Source organism: Scyliorhinus canicula, chromosome 14, assembly GCF_902713615.1.
Source record: "Scyliorhinus canicula chromosome 14, sScyCan1.1, whole genome shotgun sequence".
NCBI classification, from domain to species: Eukaryota; Metazoa; Chordata; class Chondrichthyes; order Carcharhiniformes; family Scyliorhinidae; genus Scyliorhinus; species Scyliorhinus canicula.
The window spans coordinates 44110415-44129587 of record NC_052159.1 but is presented as its reverse complement, the minus strand read 5'-3'; positions in this window follow the sequence as shown (position 1 = coordinate 44129587).

Here is a 19173-nt window from a genome sequence, read left to right as displayed (position 1 = left end):
TGCTCGGTGGGTCCACCCCCTCTACTGGCCTACAACAGGATTTCTATCAATTCATTCTTGAGATGTGGGCGTCACTGGCTGGGCCAGCATTTATTGCCGATCTCTAATTGCTCTTGAGAAGGTGGTGGTGAGCTGCCTTGTTGAATCACTGCCGTCCATGTGGTATAGGTCCACCCACGGTTCTGTCCCATCAATTGGAACCCACCCCATCACACATCCCGACTCATTTTGTTGACCAACAGCAGGTCGGGATCATATGCCTCCTGATCCCAACCCGTGCAGCTGCGAATAGTTAGGGTGTCTATTCAGGGGTGAGCTTCTTGAACTGGGAACTCTACTGAAGACATTGTTTGCCTGGAGGCACAGTATATCAACCAGGTACTACCTCTGGAAAAAGGGGACATATTCAGTGGGGCCTGTCGTAGGCCCCAGACAGATGCAGATCAGAACACAAATGAGAAAAAATCTTGGCAGAGCAGGGACGGAGTCCATATTCCGGCACTCACCAGCTCCAGGACATTTGGGGCCTCAATTGCCACATCTTCTAGGATTGGCAATTCAGGCAAATTCATCTCACTGGGGTGGGGGGGGGGGGGGGGGGGGGGGGGAGCTGGGGGAAAGCCACCGTTCAGCAGGAGGCGGCCAACGTATCCAGACACAAAAGACAATCTGGAAGAGTGGTTGAGGCCTGTTCAGTGATTGAGAAGGGAATTACTCACTCCATGTGAAAATCTTGGGTGCAATTCTCTGGCCTCGTTGCGTCTCGCACGAGTGAAACAAGGCCAGTAAATAGCGGGAGAGGCCAAAAACAAGAAACGCGCCAGGCACCAAACAGTTTACGGTGCAAACCGGCCCGCTCCGGTAGGCAAAATCGGGATCATGCCATAATCTCCGATTGGCGAGAAACCAATTACCATCACTTAAGCCCCAGTTCCATAGAAATAACGGGAGCCACCCCCATATCCAATGATCTCCCTCAGTGGCCTCCCTAGCAAAAGTTTATATTGGCGTCGATTAGTACTCCTTTATAAAAATGTGAACCTGGTGGAAGGGCTTCTGTGGGGAGCCGAGGAGGTGAGTAGCCATCTTTGCTCACAGGCAAAGAGCCCAAGGGCACTGGCCTTGCCACTCAGTGCTCTGCGGGGAATGGGGGACCCTTGGCTGTGGGGGGGGGGGGGGTACCTCCACAGAGGTGGGCCGCATGCGAAGGGAGATAGGGGAGATACCTGGAGAGATGGGCCAAGGATTTGGAGGTCGGGCCGCATTGCAGATGAAAGTGACAGAGGCGTCAGACTGCTTGTGGTCAAGGTTTTTTTATGTGTCACAAGTGTCCAACAATTCCACAACTCACCCCACAATGGTTCCAATCTCCCCCACTCTCCCCACCACCCCTCACCATCCCCCCCTGCCCTCTTCCCCCTCCCCGTTGCCCTCAGTGATCCTCAACATGCTTAACCTTCCCTGCTCTACCGCTACATCTAGCTCTGCTGATCACCACCATTCCAGCCTCCTGGCCTCTGCTTACCACCTCCTCTTTGCCTCCCCCAACAGCAGCTCTGCTCAGAATCTCCTCTCTCCACCACCCAGCTCTGGGGAGGCCTGACTGGGGGAGATGGAGGGTGGGGTGTGGGGGTGGGTAAGACTGGTGGTGAACAGAGCCAGAGAGGGAGGTGGAGTGGTGCCAGGGTGGTGAGAGATGCCGGGGAAGGTATGGGTGGGGGGTGGGGTGTTTCCGCACTCGATGACCAATGGCCAACTCTTATGAAATAATATAAGACACACTTTGATTGTGGGACATTTGGGGTTGAGGCTGATTAGTATAAGAATGGAACAGCAATCTGTGGAATCAAGAGCTGGGCGTTTTGTTGACTGAAGGAAAAAAAAGAGGAAAAGGCACGAGCTTAGAATGCGTGGTTGCAACGTCCCAACCTTGAAAATCATTTTGCTGTTAGGGAGCTCCTGTTGTACTCAGCCATGATTCAAGCAAGGAAGGAAGGACCAGGCACATCAGGATATCTACCTAAAAACCTGTTTATTTCCACTATTTACTTACTGTCTGTACATAGTGTGCGGGATTTTCCAGACAATCAGCCACAAAGGTGGCCTGCCATTGGCCTGCGATGAGGTCTTCTGGTCCTGCCATTGTCAATGGGTTTCCCATTGAATGCATTCCTCGCCTCCGGGATATCTGTGGTAGGGATTAGCCGTCAGCAGGACTGGAAGATCCCTCTGGCGTGAACGGCCGTAAAGTTCTGACCAGTGAGTGTGGTGTAGGATAATGTGGGACTGAATGCTTCTTCAGAACTATTGAACTGTATCCAATTCCCTACAACATTTTGGCTGCTTGAGGAAAAACCCAAGATCTTGCAGAGAATCTAGAGAAACACTCAAATGCTGAAAGACTGAGAAACAAAATTCAGCTAAACAGTTGGACTTGGAAAGCAGATTCAGAAGATTAGACAAAAGAGGAAATATTACCAGGAAAAAGTTCTAGAGAAAGGCTTGAAAGCTGGAGGCCAAAACTTTGAATGTCTTCCTGCAGCAGAAGACTCCATTAAATCTCCTTTGGAAGTCCAGCTTCAGATCCCAGGGTGCAGAGTCAGCTGTTCAAGCAAGGGTGAGTGAAATCTTTTAAACCTCCAGGCTACAGAAACCTTGAACTAATTGAGAGTCAGAAGTGCAGTTCGAAAAAAATTGCCTTTTGAAACCTGATCCTCGAGTTGATGCTTGAACATACGACATCCGAGCTTGCATCAAAACAAAAATAATAATTAATTAAATAATTGTTGAGAATCACAACCTCAAAATGCAACTTTGAGAAAATAAACACCAGGATTCAACAAATTCATGACTTTAAAGTAAAAACACTGAGCAAGAGAACTCTGCAGACAATTGTTCGAGGCAGCCATCGTTGCACATTTTGTAAAGCTGGATGTGATTGTCATTGTAGCAGAACCCACTGCAACGGGCAAACATGGCAAATCCCTTTGTTTCCAAATAAACGGCGGCACTATCTTGAAGCTCTGAAAGATCTTAAAGCAAAACTTACACATTTTAAAATTTAACCATGGAACAGAATTCACCAGTTCCAAATCAATTTGGATTATCCAGGGGCCAGATCAATTACAAAGTTGGGGACCTCGGAGATTCTTTAGATACATGATTGCTTCAGGTCTTTGATAAAATGACAGAAACTGAACAGGTTAACACCTTGCTTTACTCGGTAGGCCCAATTGCAGATGACATTATTTCAAGACAGGGAATCAATGCGAAATTTGAAGAAGTACTAAAATCATTCAGCATTTATTTTAGTTCAAGATACAATAAAATACTGAAAAGAACTAAATTTAATAAGCAAAAGCAATGGTGAGGAGAACCTGTTGATTCATCCATCAATGATCCATACCGGATGGCAGAAGGTTGCGAATATAGACACTTAAAATCTGCACTTATCAGTAGCAAGAGTAGCAGATAATGCATTCTCTAACATCATGCAATCAAAAGAAGATCTAACCATGAAAATGGCATCCAGATAGTTCGGCAGTCAGAACTCGGTGAGCAACACAGAAGCATTTCAAGGGACAAAATAAACCGTGGTCCAGGGGCCAACACACAGTTCAGCTAGTTTAGCAACCAAGACACAGGGGTACTCCAGATCAGGGAAACAAATACCACAAAAAAACCAGCTAGAGATACCATGGCAATGCTGTGGAGGAAAGCGCCGCCACAGGCAATAGCCATGTCTTGCAATTTTAGCCCAATGTTGCCAGTTCAGCAGGATTGCACAGTATGGAAACTGTGCAAGACAAAAACTCTCAAACACACAAGGCCCAACAGTTATCGAGACCACAAGCCCAGAAATCCAATGCTTGTGTGAGGCCAGAGATCTTGGTTCTCATTTTGGTATGTGGGCATTTCAGTCTCTGGCTATTTAACAAATTTGAAATTGGACACAGGAGCCAGCATAACAGTGCTGTCAGTCAAAGAACCATGGCTAAAAGGTGCCTGGCTTCAAACGACATACACTCCATTCTACGGGGCCTTATGAATCTGACCTCCGGTTACAGGCATGATTCTGGAAAAACTAAGCTCCGGCGGCAAACAAATCTTCGAGTTGATGTAGCTCATCTGTAACCAGCCTTCTCTCTTGAGTAGAGATCCTGTGAATCCCTGAATCACCTCAAAATGGCAAATGTGAAGACGACCACTGTCATAAATCGTACCGAACTGCAAGTTCCAGAGTAAACAGAATGACAGCTCTGAACTGCCATCTCTCTGTGGACAGGTTTTGCGCATTCTCATTACAGGTGCTGGAAAACCTTCCATTGCCTCCCCCCCAGAGGAAAACCAGAACACCACCAGTGAAGGATGTAAAGAAAGACCTGGCGAACCGCGACCTCTGGCTTCAATGATGGTACAGCAGGTCAATACTGCAACCACTGAACATACGCTGCAACTCCCAGTCAGGACACAAAAGCCATAAAGGTTGTTGAAACCTGATAGCAGCCATTCATTGTTGATATGGGCACAGTGGCTAGCACTGCTGCCTCACAGCTCCAGGGACCCGGATTCAACTTAGGTCTCGAGTGACTGTCTGTATGGAGTTTGCACGTCCTCCCCGTGTGTGCGTGGGTTTCCTCTGGGTGCTCGGGTTTCCTCCCACAGTCCAAAGATGTGCAGGTTAGGTGGATTGGCCATGCTAAATTGCCGTTTAGTGTCCAAAAGGTTAGGTGGTGTTACTGGGTTCCAGGGTTAGAGTGGAAGCATGGACTTAAGTAAGGTGCTCTTTCCAAGGTCTGGTGCAAACTCAATGGGCTGCATGGCCTCCTTCTACACTGTAAATGCTATGATTCTATGACAATGCAAAGTAGAGGTGAGCGTACTACTGAACCTCATTCTAGTCACAGGAATTCTCATCCTCTGCCACAGAGAGAACCACCACATCCAGAGGATGATGGAGGAAGCAAAAGAAATGACAGGGAGATCAGCACAATGTCCGTCCATCCACAAGTAACAAGCTAGGGCAGCAATGACTGACCAGCACAACAACTGAACTCAACAAGTGTGATTTAATATGAAGCAATGGGACAAAAGGATGAAAATATTCCCTGATGCCCGAACAATCTCCAAACCAATAGGAAGAAAAAGCAGTGACAGAGTCTACCACTCCTCTAACAGTCACAAGAACAAATTATAGAAACTGCCTGAACCTTTGAATTCTGGGTTGGGGGGGGGGGGGGGGGGCGGAGGTGGAGATGGGGGTGATAGTAATGTAGCAATGACAATGTAAATGTGTGAAGTAATAACAATGTAAGACAGAAGGTAAACTAGAATAATTTAATACATTGGATAAAGGCTTGGGAGTAGATGTAGTATAAGGGTCTGGCACATATAGTACTGCACATACAGTGGTGCAGGAGGCACGTGGTCCCATACTGAGGGTCAGTGCAGTGTTGGGTAGAGCAGTCTATACCTGCAAGCATGGAGATAACTCCTCAGGAGGTCCCCAAAACCCGTGTTCTTCAAACTTTTTCCCGGGACCCATTTTTACCAACCAGCCAACCTTCGGGACCCAACCCGGCCGACCTTCGCGACCCACGTGGGCCGACCCCCGCGACCCACGCCGGCCAACCTTTGTGACCCACCATTTTCTCTTACCTTTTATTGCAAGAGGTGAGCCTGCTTTGTCCTCACGATCTCACTCCAATCAGGTTCACAGGAAGAGAGGGCAATGCACATATCGGGTGAAGGATTCAGCCAGTTCCTTTGTGGCGTCTTCATCTTTGTGAGGACGGAAAATCCAACCTCGCACATGTAGGTCGTTGTGAAGGGCAAGAGCAACAAAATGCTTGTTTTACTCAGCTCGGGATACTCCTCAGAGATGCTACTCCAGAATGCTGACAGCCTCATTGACTTGTGCCATGTTTTTAATATGCTGTCACAGCTGAGACGCATAAGCTCAATTTCTTCTTTTGGAGGCAGCTGCAAGTTAAGAACTGATTCTGGGGTCTCAAACTCAAAGGGATTTTTCACCCCCCTCCTCTCTCTCAGAATCTTAAACTTCTCCCCTGGAAAGTAGCGACCAAAATTGTCGATCAGGGCAGCCAGATGCAACTCAATAAGGCTTGCCAATCCATTTACAGTTTCCTTACTAATGCTGTTTTCTTCAATGTGTCGTAGCAGTGTGGGAAACATGTAGTAGTTTTGGCTTTGCACTCGCAATTGCCAAACCTTCAATGTCTTTTTGGAAAGCATCGATTTCTTCAGAGTGCCGAAAACAATCATCATCCTTCCCTTGCAATTTGAGGTTCAGTTCATTTAGAATTGAAAAGATGTCTGCAAGGTAAGAGATTGCTAGCATCCAAGTTTCATCAGCAAACGAATCAGCCAGAGGGGACAATTTCTCAAGGAGGAACGTGGATTCCGTACCTCAGTTTGTAACACTGAATAGCACCCGACCCTTTGATAGCCAACGTACTTCTGTGTGGAACAATAAATGTGTGTGCTCAGCCCCCATATCGGAACACAGAGTGTCAAAAAGTCTGGTATTGAGGGCAGTACGGTGGCACAGTGGTTAGCATTGTTGCCTGCGGCGCTGAGGACCCGTTTTCGAATCCCGGCCCTGGGTCTCTGTCCGTGTGTAGTTTGCACATTCTCCCCGTGTTTGCGTGGGTTTCGCCCCCACAACCCAACAGATGTGCAGGGTAGGTGGATTGGCCACCATAAATTACCCCTTAATTGGAAAAAATAATTGGGTACTTTAAATTTTTTTTTTTAATAGTCTGGTATTGAGTGGGTTGCTTTTAATGAAATTCACAACTTTCACTATTCCTTTCAACGCCACTTCAAGATTGGATGGAATTCCTTTCGATGACAGTGCCTCACGGTGAATAAAACAATGATTCCAAACAATGTCCTGACCAGTTGCCTCCTTAATCCTTACTATAACTCCGCTCTTTTTCCCAGTCATATTGGCTGCTCCATCACTTGTGATTCCTCTGCAATTACCCCAGTCGAGCCCGCACTTTCCAACCACAAAACTATTCAAAACTTCAAAACTTTCTGTGCCAGTCGTGTGGGTTGCTAAAGTCAGGTAGCACAGCAAATCTTCAACAAATTCATTGTGCCAAACACGATAGCATGGTCGTTAGCACAATTGCTTCACAGCTCCAGGGTCCCAGGTTCGATTCCCAGCTTGGGTCACTGTCTGTGCGGAGTCTGCATGTTCTCCCCGTGTGTGCGTGGGTTTCCTCCGGGTGCTCCGGTTTCCTCCCACAGTCCAAAGTTGTGCAGGTTAGGTGGATTGGCCAAGCTAAATTGCCCTTAGTGTCCAAAATTTCCCTTAGTGTTGGATTGGGTTAGGGGGATCGGGTGGAGGTATGGGCTTGGGTAAGGTGCTCTTTTCAAGAGCCAGTGCAGACTCGATGGGCCGAATGGCCTCCTTCTGCACTGTAAATTCTATGAAATACCTAACGTATACTAGCAAGGTTGCACAATCTGAAATGTCTGTACTTTCATCCAGTTGTATTGAGAATGCCTGCGCTGATTTTAAATGAGAAATAAGCTGGGCTTCTAAATTCTCAGCAATATCAGAAATTCGGCGAGCCACTGTGCTGTCACTAAGTGGGATGCATTTCACTTTTTCAATGAACCTCTCATCTATGACCGTACAAACTATATCTATTGCTGCAGGGAGAATTAATCTCTCTGCTATAGTGTGGGGCATTTTCTCTTTGGCTACACGGTAAGCTATCATGTAAGAGGCTAATTGTACTTTGTTGTTCAATGTATCATTTCTGCTGAGGACTTCAGCCGACGATTTAAGTTCTCGCTGCATCCTTTGAAAAAAATCAAGAGGTTTGTCCTCGAACTCGCCAGGCTTAGGCTTCAAATGCCTTTGAAGTTTTGAGGGTTTTAAACTTTCATTTGCCAGCACTTCCTTGCATATAACGCACATGGGCCTTGCATCCTGATTTGCATTGGCACAATTAATAAATCCATACCTTAAAAAATCGTCTTTATACTACTTTGTGCCTGATTTCAGTTTCTTCTTAATGGGCTGTTCACCAGAGGCCCTGGAACTCACATCAACACTGCTTTGTCCTGGTGTGGACCCTCCTGAACAGCTCACACCAACACTGCTTTGTCCTGGTGTGGACCCTCCTGAACAGCTCACGCCAACACTGCTTTGTCCTGGTGTGGATTCTCCTGAACAGCTCACGCCAACACTGCTTTGTCCTGGTGTAGATTCTCCTGATCCACTCTCTTCAGCAGGTTTAGTTGTGAAATCCTGGCCTGTTTGTGTCTCTGGTCCTCTCTTCCTTATAACAAAATGATCCATTTTAAATTTTACTGTCCTGTTGCTTGTTTGCTGCTAACAAAATGGAGGAATCGCAATCGCGCTCAAAGCACGTGACGCCGACATTCGGGGGGCATTACCTGCCCTCTGCCTCCCTTTAGGCAGGAAGATTAGATAAATTAGGTAAAAAAATCTTCTCTATCTCAGCAGCCGGCTTTTAATAACGCCGGCTACAAGTGGCCTTCAAAATGGCTGCAAACATATTTTTTTAAATCGGCCGCATTGCGCACGTGCGCCCGATCATTGGTGCGCATGCGCAAATCTATATAGTTTTGCGCATGCGCACCGATGATCGGGCATTCATGTGCAATGTGGCCGATTTTTAAAAATATGTTCCCGGCCATTTTGAAGGCCGCTTGCAACCGGCGTTATTAAAAGCCAGTTGCTGCAGCTGATTCGCGCGATCGGGAGCGCCGCAAAGGACGGCTTCACGACCCTCCTGACACCCGTCCGCGATCCACCCGTGACCCACCCGCGGGTCACGCCCCCAGTTTGAACAACACTGCCCAAAACCACAGGTGTCAGTCTTCAGCTGATTCGATTTAATCGATATGACATCAAGAATTGGCTGAAGCCTCTGGATACTGCAAAGGCTATGGGCCCAGACAATATTCCAGCGATGGTACTGAAGATTTGTGCTCTAGAACTTGCCGCACCTCTAGCCAAACTGTTCCATTACAACTACAACACCCAGCGATGTTGAAAATTGCCCAGGCATGTCCAGGACAAATCCAACCCGGTCAATTGCTGGCCCATCATCAGTAAACTCTCAATCACCAGTAAAGTGGTGGAAAGGGTCATCTACAATGTTATCAAGCAGCAATAACCTGCTCCAGACACTCGGTTTGGGTTTTGCCAGACTCGCTCAGCTCCTGATCTCATTACAGCTGGGTTCAAACATGGACAATAGAGCTAAGGTGAAAGTGACTGCACTTAACATCAAGGCAGCATTTGATTGAGTATGGCATCCTAGCAAAACTGGAGTCAATAAGAATTAGGGAGAAATCCTTCATTGTTTGGAATAACACCTGGAACAAATGACAGTGGTTGTGGTGGTTGAAGGTCAATCATCTCAGTTCCAGGACATCACTGCAGGAGCTCCTCAGGGTAGCATCCTAGCCGCAACCATCACCAGCTGTTTCATTAATGACCTTCCTCCCATCAGAAAGGTCAGAAGTGGGGATGTTTGTGGATGACTGCACAATGTTCAGTTACATTTGCAACTCTTCAGACACTGAAGCAGTTCATGGCCAAATGCAGCAAGACCTGGATAATATCCAGGCTTGGCTGGCAAGTGTCAAGTAACACTTGCGCTAAATAAGTGCCAGGCAATGACCATCTCCAACAAGAGAGGATCTAACCATCGCCCCTTGACATTCAATGGCATTGCCATTGCTGAATCACCCACTGTCAACATCCTGAGGGGTTGGGTGGCATGGTGGCGCAGTTGTTAGCACTCCTATCTCATGGCACCGAGGACCTGGGTTCCATCCCGGCCCTGGATCACTGTCCATGTGGAGTTTGCAAATTCTCCCCGTGTCTGCATGGGACTGATCCCCACAACCCAAAGTCATGCAAGATAGGTGGATTGGCCACGCTAAATTGTCCCTTAATTGGAAAAAAAAGAATTGGGCACTTTAAATTAAAGAAAAAAATCCTGGGAGTTACCAATTACCAGAAACTGAACTGGACTAGCCATATAAATACTATAGCTACAAGAGCAGGTCAGAGGCTAGGAATCCTGCAGCAGTAACTCCTGACTCCCCAAAGCCTGCCGACCATCTGCATGGCACAAGTCAAGAGTGTGATGGAATTCCCTCCTCGTCCCTGGATGAGTTCAGCTCTAACAACGCTCAACAAGCTTCACACCATCCAGGATAAAGCAGCCCGCTTAATTGGCACACCATTCACAAAATTCAATCCCTCCACCACCAATGAACAGTGGCAGCCATATGTATCATCTACAAGATGCACTGCAGGAACTCACCAAGCCTTCTTAGGCAGCATCTTCCAAACCCACGATCACTATCATCTAGAAAGACAAGCATAGCAGATACCTGGGAACTCTACCACCTGGAAGTTGTCCTCCAAGTCACTCACCATCCTTACTTGGAAATATATTGCCGTTCCTTCACTGTCACTGGGCCAAAATAAGACCATAAGAAATAGGAGTAGGCAATTCGATCCCTCGAACCTGCTTTGTCATTCAATAGGATCATGACTGATCTGACATTCCTCACGTTCATGTCCTGGAACTCCCTCCCTAGTAGCAATGTGGGTGCACCTACAGCTCAGGGACTGCAGCGGTTAAATGTGGCAGCTCACCCCCACCTTCTCAAGGGCAACTAGGAATGGGCAATAAATGCTGGCCTAGACAGTGTCACCCACATCAGTAAATGAATAAAAAAGCTCCAAGCTTTATAATTTACTATATATTTTTAAATAGTTCGAAGAGTCAATAATGATTCACAGTTAACCAACATAAACAACGAAGACTTCTCCAGACCTACTGTTTAGCACACTGGGCTAAATCGCTGGCTTTGAAAGCAGACCAAGGCAGGCCAGCAGCATGGTTCAATTCCCGTAGCCTCCCCTAACAGGCGCCGGAATGTGGCGACTAGGGGCTTTTCACAGTAACTTCATTGAAGCCTACTCGTGACAATAAGCGATTTTCATTTCATTTTTCATTTCAATTGTATCCAAGACCAGACAACAGTGAGTTACCAGGAAGACATAATATGCCCTGTTGATTAGCATATGCATTCAGTCAATCTTTTGAACTATGCCTCTCCCAAAGTACACTATATTTTTAACAGTGTCATGAATCTGCATGGGAATAGCAGTAGGCAGAATTCAAAGGGCCTCAATTAGTATGTGCCTCTCCCGGTAATGAGTTTAGAACGACAGTTGAGATAATATTCAAATGTAAATAGCTTATGGAAGAGAAACAGATTAGAGACGATTGGGAAGTCCATGGTATGTCAATGTCTCGTAAAGGAAGGGGCAGATAGCCGAATACACAGAAAGCATAATCAAAGGACAACAAAGGTAGAATTGATCAGACCCTGAGCAGGAAGGGAGTTACTATCTAGCAGTCTCAGAAAGTTGTCAGGCCAGTTTCCAGCCACCATGTTTACAGCAAACAAGCTTCTGTGACTTAGAGCCAAGGCAATGCAGAAAACCTTTGGAACAGCAATTTTAAAATATCTTCACTGGACCAGATTTGAGTATCACCCCTGTATTGGGTGGTAACTATAGCTGGTTATTCAATTTAAATGTTGTTTGGGGAAAAGGGGCAATCTTACAGGGGTCAGGTATCATAGATATATTTTGCAACAAAGAGTACATTCTATAGAAACTGTGTATGTTTCGTAATCCATACATTTTAATTACGAGAGAGTAGAGTAGTCCTGTTTGTGTGTATTTGTTTTTCTTTACTTTAATAAATACTCTTTAATAATTGTTACAGAATGACTGGGATGTTTATTTTCACTGAGGTTTCACTTGATTCCTCACACCAAAGAAATTAAAACTATACACCCCACAATCCGGTGTCTACCTGGGACCTCAGCGCAGTGAGGCAGCAGGGCTAACCCACTGCGCCACCGTGCTGCCCACTTATGGCAGATATTGAGGACTCAAAACAGCAGAAGCCCGAGAGGCGTAAAGAATGTGCAGAAGGAAACTTAAAAAGGCAAGTTGGAGAGCAAAAAGGGTCATGAAAGGATACTGGCAGGTCAAATAAAGGAAAATCCTCAGATGTTATACAAGTACATTAAGGGTAAGAGGATAACTAGGAAAGAGTAGGGCCCATTAAGGACCATGTAGGTAATTTGGGTGTGTGACCATGGGTGTGTGGAGCTGGAGGATGTAGGTAAGGTTCGAAATGAATACTTTGTGTCAGTGTTCACTACTGAAACGACTGGTGTGGGTATAGAAATCAGGCAGGATTAAATAAATTAACATCTACAGAGAGGAGGTTCTGAGTGGCCTGGCAGGCTTAAAAGTAGACAGATCTCCAGGGCTGGGTTAAATGTATCCCAGGCTGTTGAGTGAGGCAAGGATCAAATAGCAGGGGAGCTGGCATTAATTTTCAATTCCTCTCTGGCCGCAGGAGGACTGGAGGATAACCAATGTGGCACCGTTATTCAAGAAGGGAGGAAGGGATAAGCCAGGAAACTACAGGACAGTCAGTCTAACCTCAGTGGTGGGGAAACTAGTGAAACAATTCTGAGAGGCCAATTACATCTGCATTTGGAGAGGCAGCGATTAATCAAGAACAGTCAGCGTGGCTTTGTTGAGGGGAGGTGATGTCTGACCAACTTGATTGCATTTTTCAAAGAGGTGACCAGGAGGGTAGATAAGATCAATGCACTCGATGTAGTCTAATTGGACTTCAGCAAGGCTTTTGATACATGGGAGACTGATAGCGAAGGTAAGAGCTCATGGGATCGAAGGGAATTTGGCAAATTGGATCGAGATTTGGTTGAGTGGCAGGAAGCAGATGGTGATGGGAGAAGGGTTTTTCTGACTAGAAGCCTGTGTCCAGTGGGGTTGCAGGGATCAGTGTTGGGGCTCTTGCTGTTTGTGGTTTACATAAATTATTTAGACATGAATGTAGGGGGTTTTTGAAAAATAAATTTAGAGTACCCAATTCTTTTTTTTTTCCAAATAAGGGTCAATTTAGTGTGGCCAAACCACATACCCTGCACCTCTTTAGGTTTTGGGGGTGAGGCACACGCAGACATGTGGAGAATGTGCAAACTCTACATTGACAGTGACCCCCAGGCTGGGATCGAACCCGGCTCCTCGGTGCTGTAAAAAAACTGCAGAGTACAAATTTTACTTTAACAGCACGATGCAATATTGTTAATTTGAAAGGAAAACATCCAATTTGTTATTAAAAACACAGTGCAGCTGATAATACTTACTATGGTGACTGCCGTGGCCTTCATTAACATGTTCTGCACATTATACCATATGGACATGGTGACAGTAAACTCATATTTGGGGAAAGATTCAATACTTGTAAACCAGATAAACTGGACAAGACCATTTCTATACTGTAGAAATATAAGAAGATTTTCCTTCCCCCCTTAGCCTCCCCCCATAAGCTCTCCCAATTCCACACCCCCCAGTAACCTCCCTGAAAGAGGGTGATGAAGAGACTCCCAGATTAAGCAATACTGGTGGAATTCAAGAAAGGCAGGGGTGTTATGTTCAATATTACATAGGTAAACTGGAATCCATGGCCATATGGACTATGTGGATGGCTAATTCACCAGTATAACATGCAAGAGGCTCCCACAGGTAATAGGCCAAGTAGGGGGAGGATATTTCATGTTAATAACAATGTTCTGAGATGGGAAATATTTAGAAGGAAAGACTTTCATGAATAACCTCATCTGGTACGGGAATTTAACCCGCGCAGTTGGCCTCACTCTGCATCATAAACCAGTTGTGCGGCCAACTGAGTTAAACTGGTCCTTGACATCAAGTGACCTGCATGTTTGTCCAGAGGAGAGCATCTTCCATTTTCTAGCTGTTAGCAAATAAGGCAAGAAGACTGTGAAGATGGATTGTTTTCTTCCAGGAAAGGGATGGCCAGAGACACAAATAGGCAGGGGTACCTACTGACCAACATCTGAATCTGCTGGAGAGAGCTGCTGAGGAGAGTCCAGGACAGGACAGAACTACTCTGTACAGAGCTCCAGAGTCTCTGGTTAACAGTCCACAAAGAAGAAACTGAGGAACAATGCAGTGTAAAGACGATTTTGTGACGTATGGTTTTGTCAATTGTGCAAAAGCAAATAAGGATGCAAAACCCATGTGTGTTGTGTGCAGAAAAATACTGGTAAATGAGAGGAGAAGTTTCAGATTTTGAAAGAGAAATGTGGGTGAAAAATTCATTTTGAGGTTGAGACCCCGGAGTCATTTATTAACTTACTGCTCACTCCAAACGAAAAGACTATGCTGCTGTACCATGGCTGTGACAGGACATTAAAAACTCAGAAAAAAACCATCAGGCTGTCAGCATTCTGGAGTAGTATTTCCCAGGAGTAACTTATTACCTCAATTTGTTTTTCTCGGGAAAGAAAACAAAAACTATTACCACAGGAAGTAGTTGATGCTAAAACGTTGAATATAGTCAAGAGGCGGCTGGAGAAGAGGCACTTGGGGAGAATGGGATCAAAGGCTCTTCTATGTATCTTTGGGCAGGATTCTCTGACTTGGGGTCGGAGAATCCCGGGGAGGGGGGGGGGGGGCGGCGGGGCGGCATGAATCCCGCCCCGCCGCTCCGATGCCGGCTGCCGTATTCTCTGGCATTGGTTTTTGGGCGGGGGTGGGGTTTACGCCACGTATGTCAGGAGCCATTGGCAGCGGCCCCCCTAGCAATTCTCTGGGCCCCAATGGGCCGAGCGGCTGCCCATTTTTGGCCAGTCCCATCGGCGTGAAATGGACATGGTCCATCACGATGGGACCTGGCTTGTCGCCCGTCTAGCGGGGTCCTCAGGGGGGGCGCGGGAGGATCCGGCGCTGGGGGGAGGCCCCATGGTGGCCTGGCCCATGATCGGGGCACACCAGGGGGGCCTGTGCCGTGGGGGCACTCTTCCCTCCGCACCGTCCTCTGTAGGGCTCCGCCATGGCCGACGCAGAGAAGAACCCTCCCTGTGCATGCGCAGGAACATGACGGCGGTTCTGCGCATGCGCCAGAACACGGCAGCGGTTCTGCATATGCGCTGACCATAGCGGCACTTCGGCACCGGTTGGCACTGCTCCAGCTCCTCCAGTGCCGGCGTAGCCCCCAGAAATGTGGAGAATTCCGCAAGTTCCGGGTGGCCCGATGGCGGAGTGGTTCGCGCCGCTCTTGGCGCCGGGCCATCGCACCAAGTGCGGGAGAATCCCGTCCTATGTATCTATGTATCCAATACTGAGTATAGAACATAGAACATAGAACGATACAGCGCAGTACAGGCCCTTCGGCCCTCGATGTTGTACCGACATAGAAAAAACTAAAGGCCATCTAACCTACACTATGCCCTTATCATCCATATGCTTATCCAATAAACTTTTAAATGCCCTCAATGTTGGCGAGTTCACTACTGTTGCAGGTAGGGCATTCCACGGCCTCACCACTCTTTGCGTAAAAAACCCACCTCTGACCTCTGTCCGATATCTATTACCCCTTAATTTAAGGCTATGTCCCCTCGTGCTGGCCACCTCCATCCGCGGGAGAAGGCTCTCGCTGTCCACCCTATCTAACCCTCTGATCATTTTGTATGCCTCTATTAGGTCACCTCTTAACCTTCTTCTCTCTAACGAAAACAACCTCAAGTCCATCAGCCTTTCCTCATAAGATTTTCCCTCCATACAAGGCAACATCCTGGTAAATCTCCTCTGCACCCGTTCCAAAGCTTCCACGTCCTTCCTATAATGAGGCGACCAGAACTGTACGCAATACTCCAAATGCGGCCGTACTAGAGTTTTGTACAACTGCAACATGACCTCATGGCTCCGGAACTCAATCCCTCTACCAATAAAGGCCGTCACACCATAGGCCTTCTTCACAACCCTATCAACCTGGGTGGCAACTTTCAGGGATCTATGTACATGGACACCGAGATCCCTCTGCTCATCCACACTACCAAGAATTTTACCATTAGCCAAATATTCCGCATTCCTGTTATTCTTTCCAAAGTGAATCACCTCAAACTTCTCCACATTAAACTCCATTTGCCACCTCTCAGCCCAGCTCTGCAGCTTATCTATGTCCCTCTGTAACCTACAACATCCTTCCGCACTGTCTACAACTCCACCGACTTTAGTGTCGTCTGCAAATTTACTCACCCATCTTTCTGCGCCCTCCTCTAGGTCATTTATAAAAATGACAAACAGCAACGGCCCCAGAACAGATCCTTGTGGTACGCCACTCGTAACTGAACTCCATTCTGAACATTTCCCATCAACTACCACCACTCTGTCTTTTTTCAACTAGCCAATTTCTGATCCACATCTCTAAATCACCCTCAATCCCCAGCCTCCGTATTTGCTGCAATAGCCGACCGTGGGGAACCTTATCAAATGCTTTACTGAAATCCATATACACCACATCAACTGCTCTACCCTCGTCCACCTGTTCAATCACCTTCTCAAAGAACTCGATAAGGTTTGTGAGGCATGACCTACCCTTCACAAAACCATGCTGACTATCCTTAATCATATTATTCCTATCTAGATGATTATAAATCGTATCTTTTATAATCCTCTCCAAGACTTTACCCACCACAGACGTTAGGCTCACCGGCCTATAGTTACCGGGGTTATCTCTACTCCCCTTCTTGAAGAAAAAATCAAAGCCAAAGGCTCAGCAATCTCTTCCCTGGCTTCCCAGAGAATCCTAGGATAAATCCCATCAGGCCCCGGGGACTTATCTATTTTCACCTTGTCCAGAATTGCCAACACTTCTTCCCTACGCACCTCAATGGCATCTATTCTAATAGCCTGGGTCTCAGCATTCTCCTCCACAATATTATCTTTTTCTTGAGTGAATACTGACGAAAAGTATTCATTTAGTATCTCGCTTATCTCCTCAGCCTCCACACACAACTTCCCACCACTGTCCTTGACTGGCCCTACTCTTACCCTAGTCATTCTTTTATTCCTGACATACCTATAGAAAGCTTTTGGGTTTTCCTTGATCCTACCTGCCAAAGACTTCTCATGTCCCCTCCTTGCTCGTCTTAGCTCTCTCTTTAGATCCTTCCTCGCTTCCCTGTAATTATCAAGCGCCCCAACTGAAACTTCACGCCTCATCTTCACGTAGGCCTCCTTTTTCCTCTTAACAAGAGATTCCACTTCTTTGGTAAACCACGGTTCCCTCGCTCTACCCTTTCCTCCCTGTCTGACTGGTACGTACTGATCAAGAACACGCAATAGCTGTTCCTTGAACAAGCTCCACATATCCAGTGTGCCCAACCCTTGCAGCCTACTTCTCCAACCTACACATCCTAAGTCATGTCTAATGGCATCATAATTGCCCTTCCCCCAGCTATAACTCTTGCCCTGCGGAGTATACTTATCCCTTTCCATCACTAATGTAAAGGTCACCGAATTGTGGTCACTGTCTAAATCAAGCATTTTGTTGTTTCTACCCTTCATGACGACCTACATGTGCAAGGTTGGGTTTTCCATTCTCACAGAGATGAAGCTGGCTGAAGTTTGCACCTGATATGCGCATTGCCCTCTCCTCCTTTGAACCTGATTGGAGTGAGACCGTGAGGACCAAGTAGACACCCCTTTCACTTTACAGGTAAGCGAACGTGGCATGAGTTGCGAAGGTTGGCCGTTGTGGATGGTGAAGTTCGGCTGGAGTGAGTCCTGAAGGTCAGCTTGTTGGCAAAAGTGGGTCCCGGGAAAAATGTTTGATAAACACAGTTATAGGAGGCGCTAGAGCAGGAATCAAACAGGAAAAGTCATAGTAATTCAGGGTATCTACTAAAAAAAAGTTTATTTGCACAATTTATTGTGCGTCCCTAGTGCATTATTGAAAATGCATGTCACCCCTCAGGGCTGAGTGTCTGCTCCAAACAATACCAAACACATGAGTGTCTGCTGTCAGGCCACATCACCATATACCTCAGATATTAATGTAGGAATTCTGTTAACCCTTTTATATCACACTCTCAGGCTCAGCCTTGCACAGGCTGTGCTAGAAACAAGGGACAAAAGATGTCACCGGAACAGTTGGTCACCCTGTGCTTTGACCTTCTTCTTCTGCATTCCTGGACCAGGCTCTCCTTCTACTCGGAGCAGCCTTAAATAAATCAATGTAAATAACTGGCTGAGGCCAGGCCAATCAGCCCACATTAACACACTGACATGTTTTGGAAGGACCATCATCGTGGTTCCCATGGAGCCATTTCTGTTGAACCACACGTTTTTCCTTTTGATTTTTCCTTTATGGGCAGCACGGTAGCGCAAGTGGCTAGCACTGTGGCTTCACAGCGCCAGGGTCCCAGGTTCGATTCCCTGCTGGGTCACTGTCTGTGCGGAGTCTGCATGTTCTCCCCGTGTCTGCGTGGGTTTCCTCCGGGTGCTCCTGTTTCCTCCCACAGTCCAAAGACATGCAGGTTAGGTGGATTGGCCATGATAAAATTGCCCTTAATGTCCAAAAAGGTTAGGAGGGGGTTATTGGGTTACGGGGATAGGGTGGAAGTGAGGGCTTAAGTGGGTTGGTGCAGACTCGATGGGCCGAATGGCCTTCTTCTGCACTGTATGTTCTGGGCCCCAGCCTAAGTTGGCACTCCTGAACTTGCCATGCTGTTGTGGTGCTCAATAGCAGTGAACATTGTGTGGCAAGGTAGGACAGTGGTTAGCACAGTGGTTGCTTCACAGCGCCAGCGTCCGAGGTTTGATTCCCCGCTGGGTCACTGTCTGTGCAGAGTCTGCACATTCCCCCCGTGTCTGCGTGGGTTTCCTCCGGGTGCTCCGGTTTTGTCTTGAAAGATGTGCTTGTTAGGTGAATTGGACATTCTGAATTCTCCCTGTGTACCCGAACATGCTCCGGAATGTGGCGACTAGGGGATTTTCACAGTAACATCATTGCAGTGTTAATGTAAGCCTACTTGTGACAATAATAAGAAATATTATTACATCTCTGTTTTCACCACCACAGGGACCAGAAGATCTGTGTTTTTGATTGATTTTGAAAGTAAATACATCATTTTATTGTGAATAAACCTGATCAGCACTTTATTGTATTTAACCCGTCTTGCTTATCTGGAGGTTCCAAATCTGTAAATTGGAATGACTAA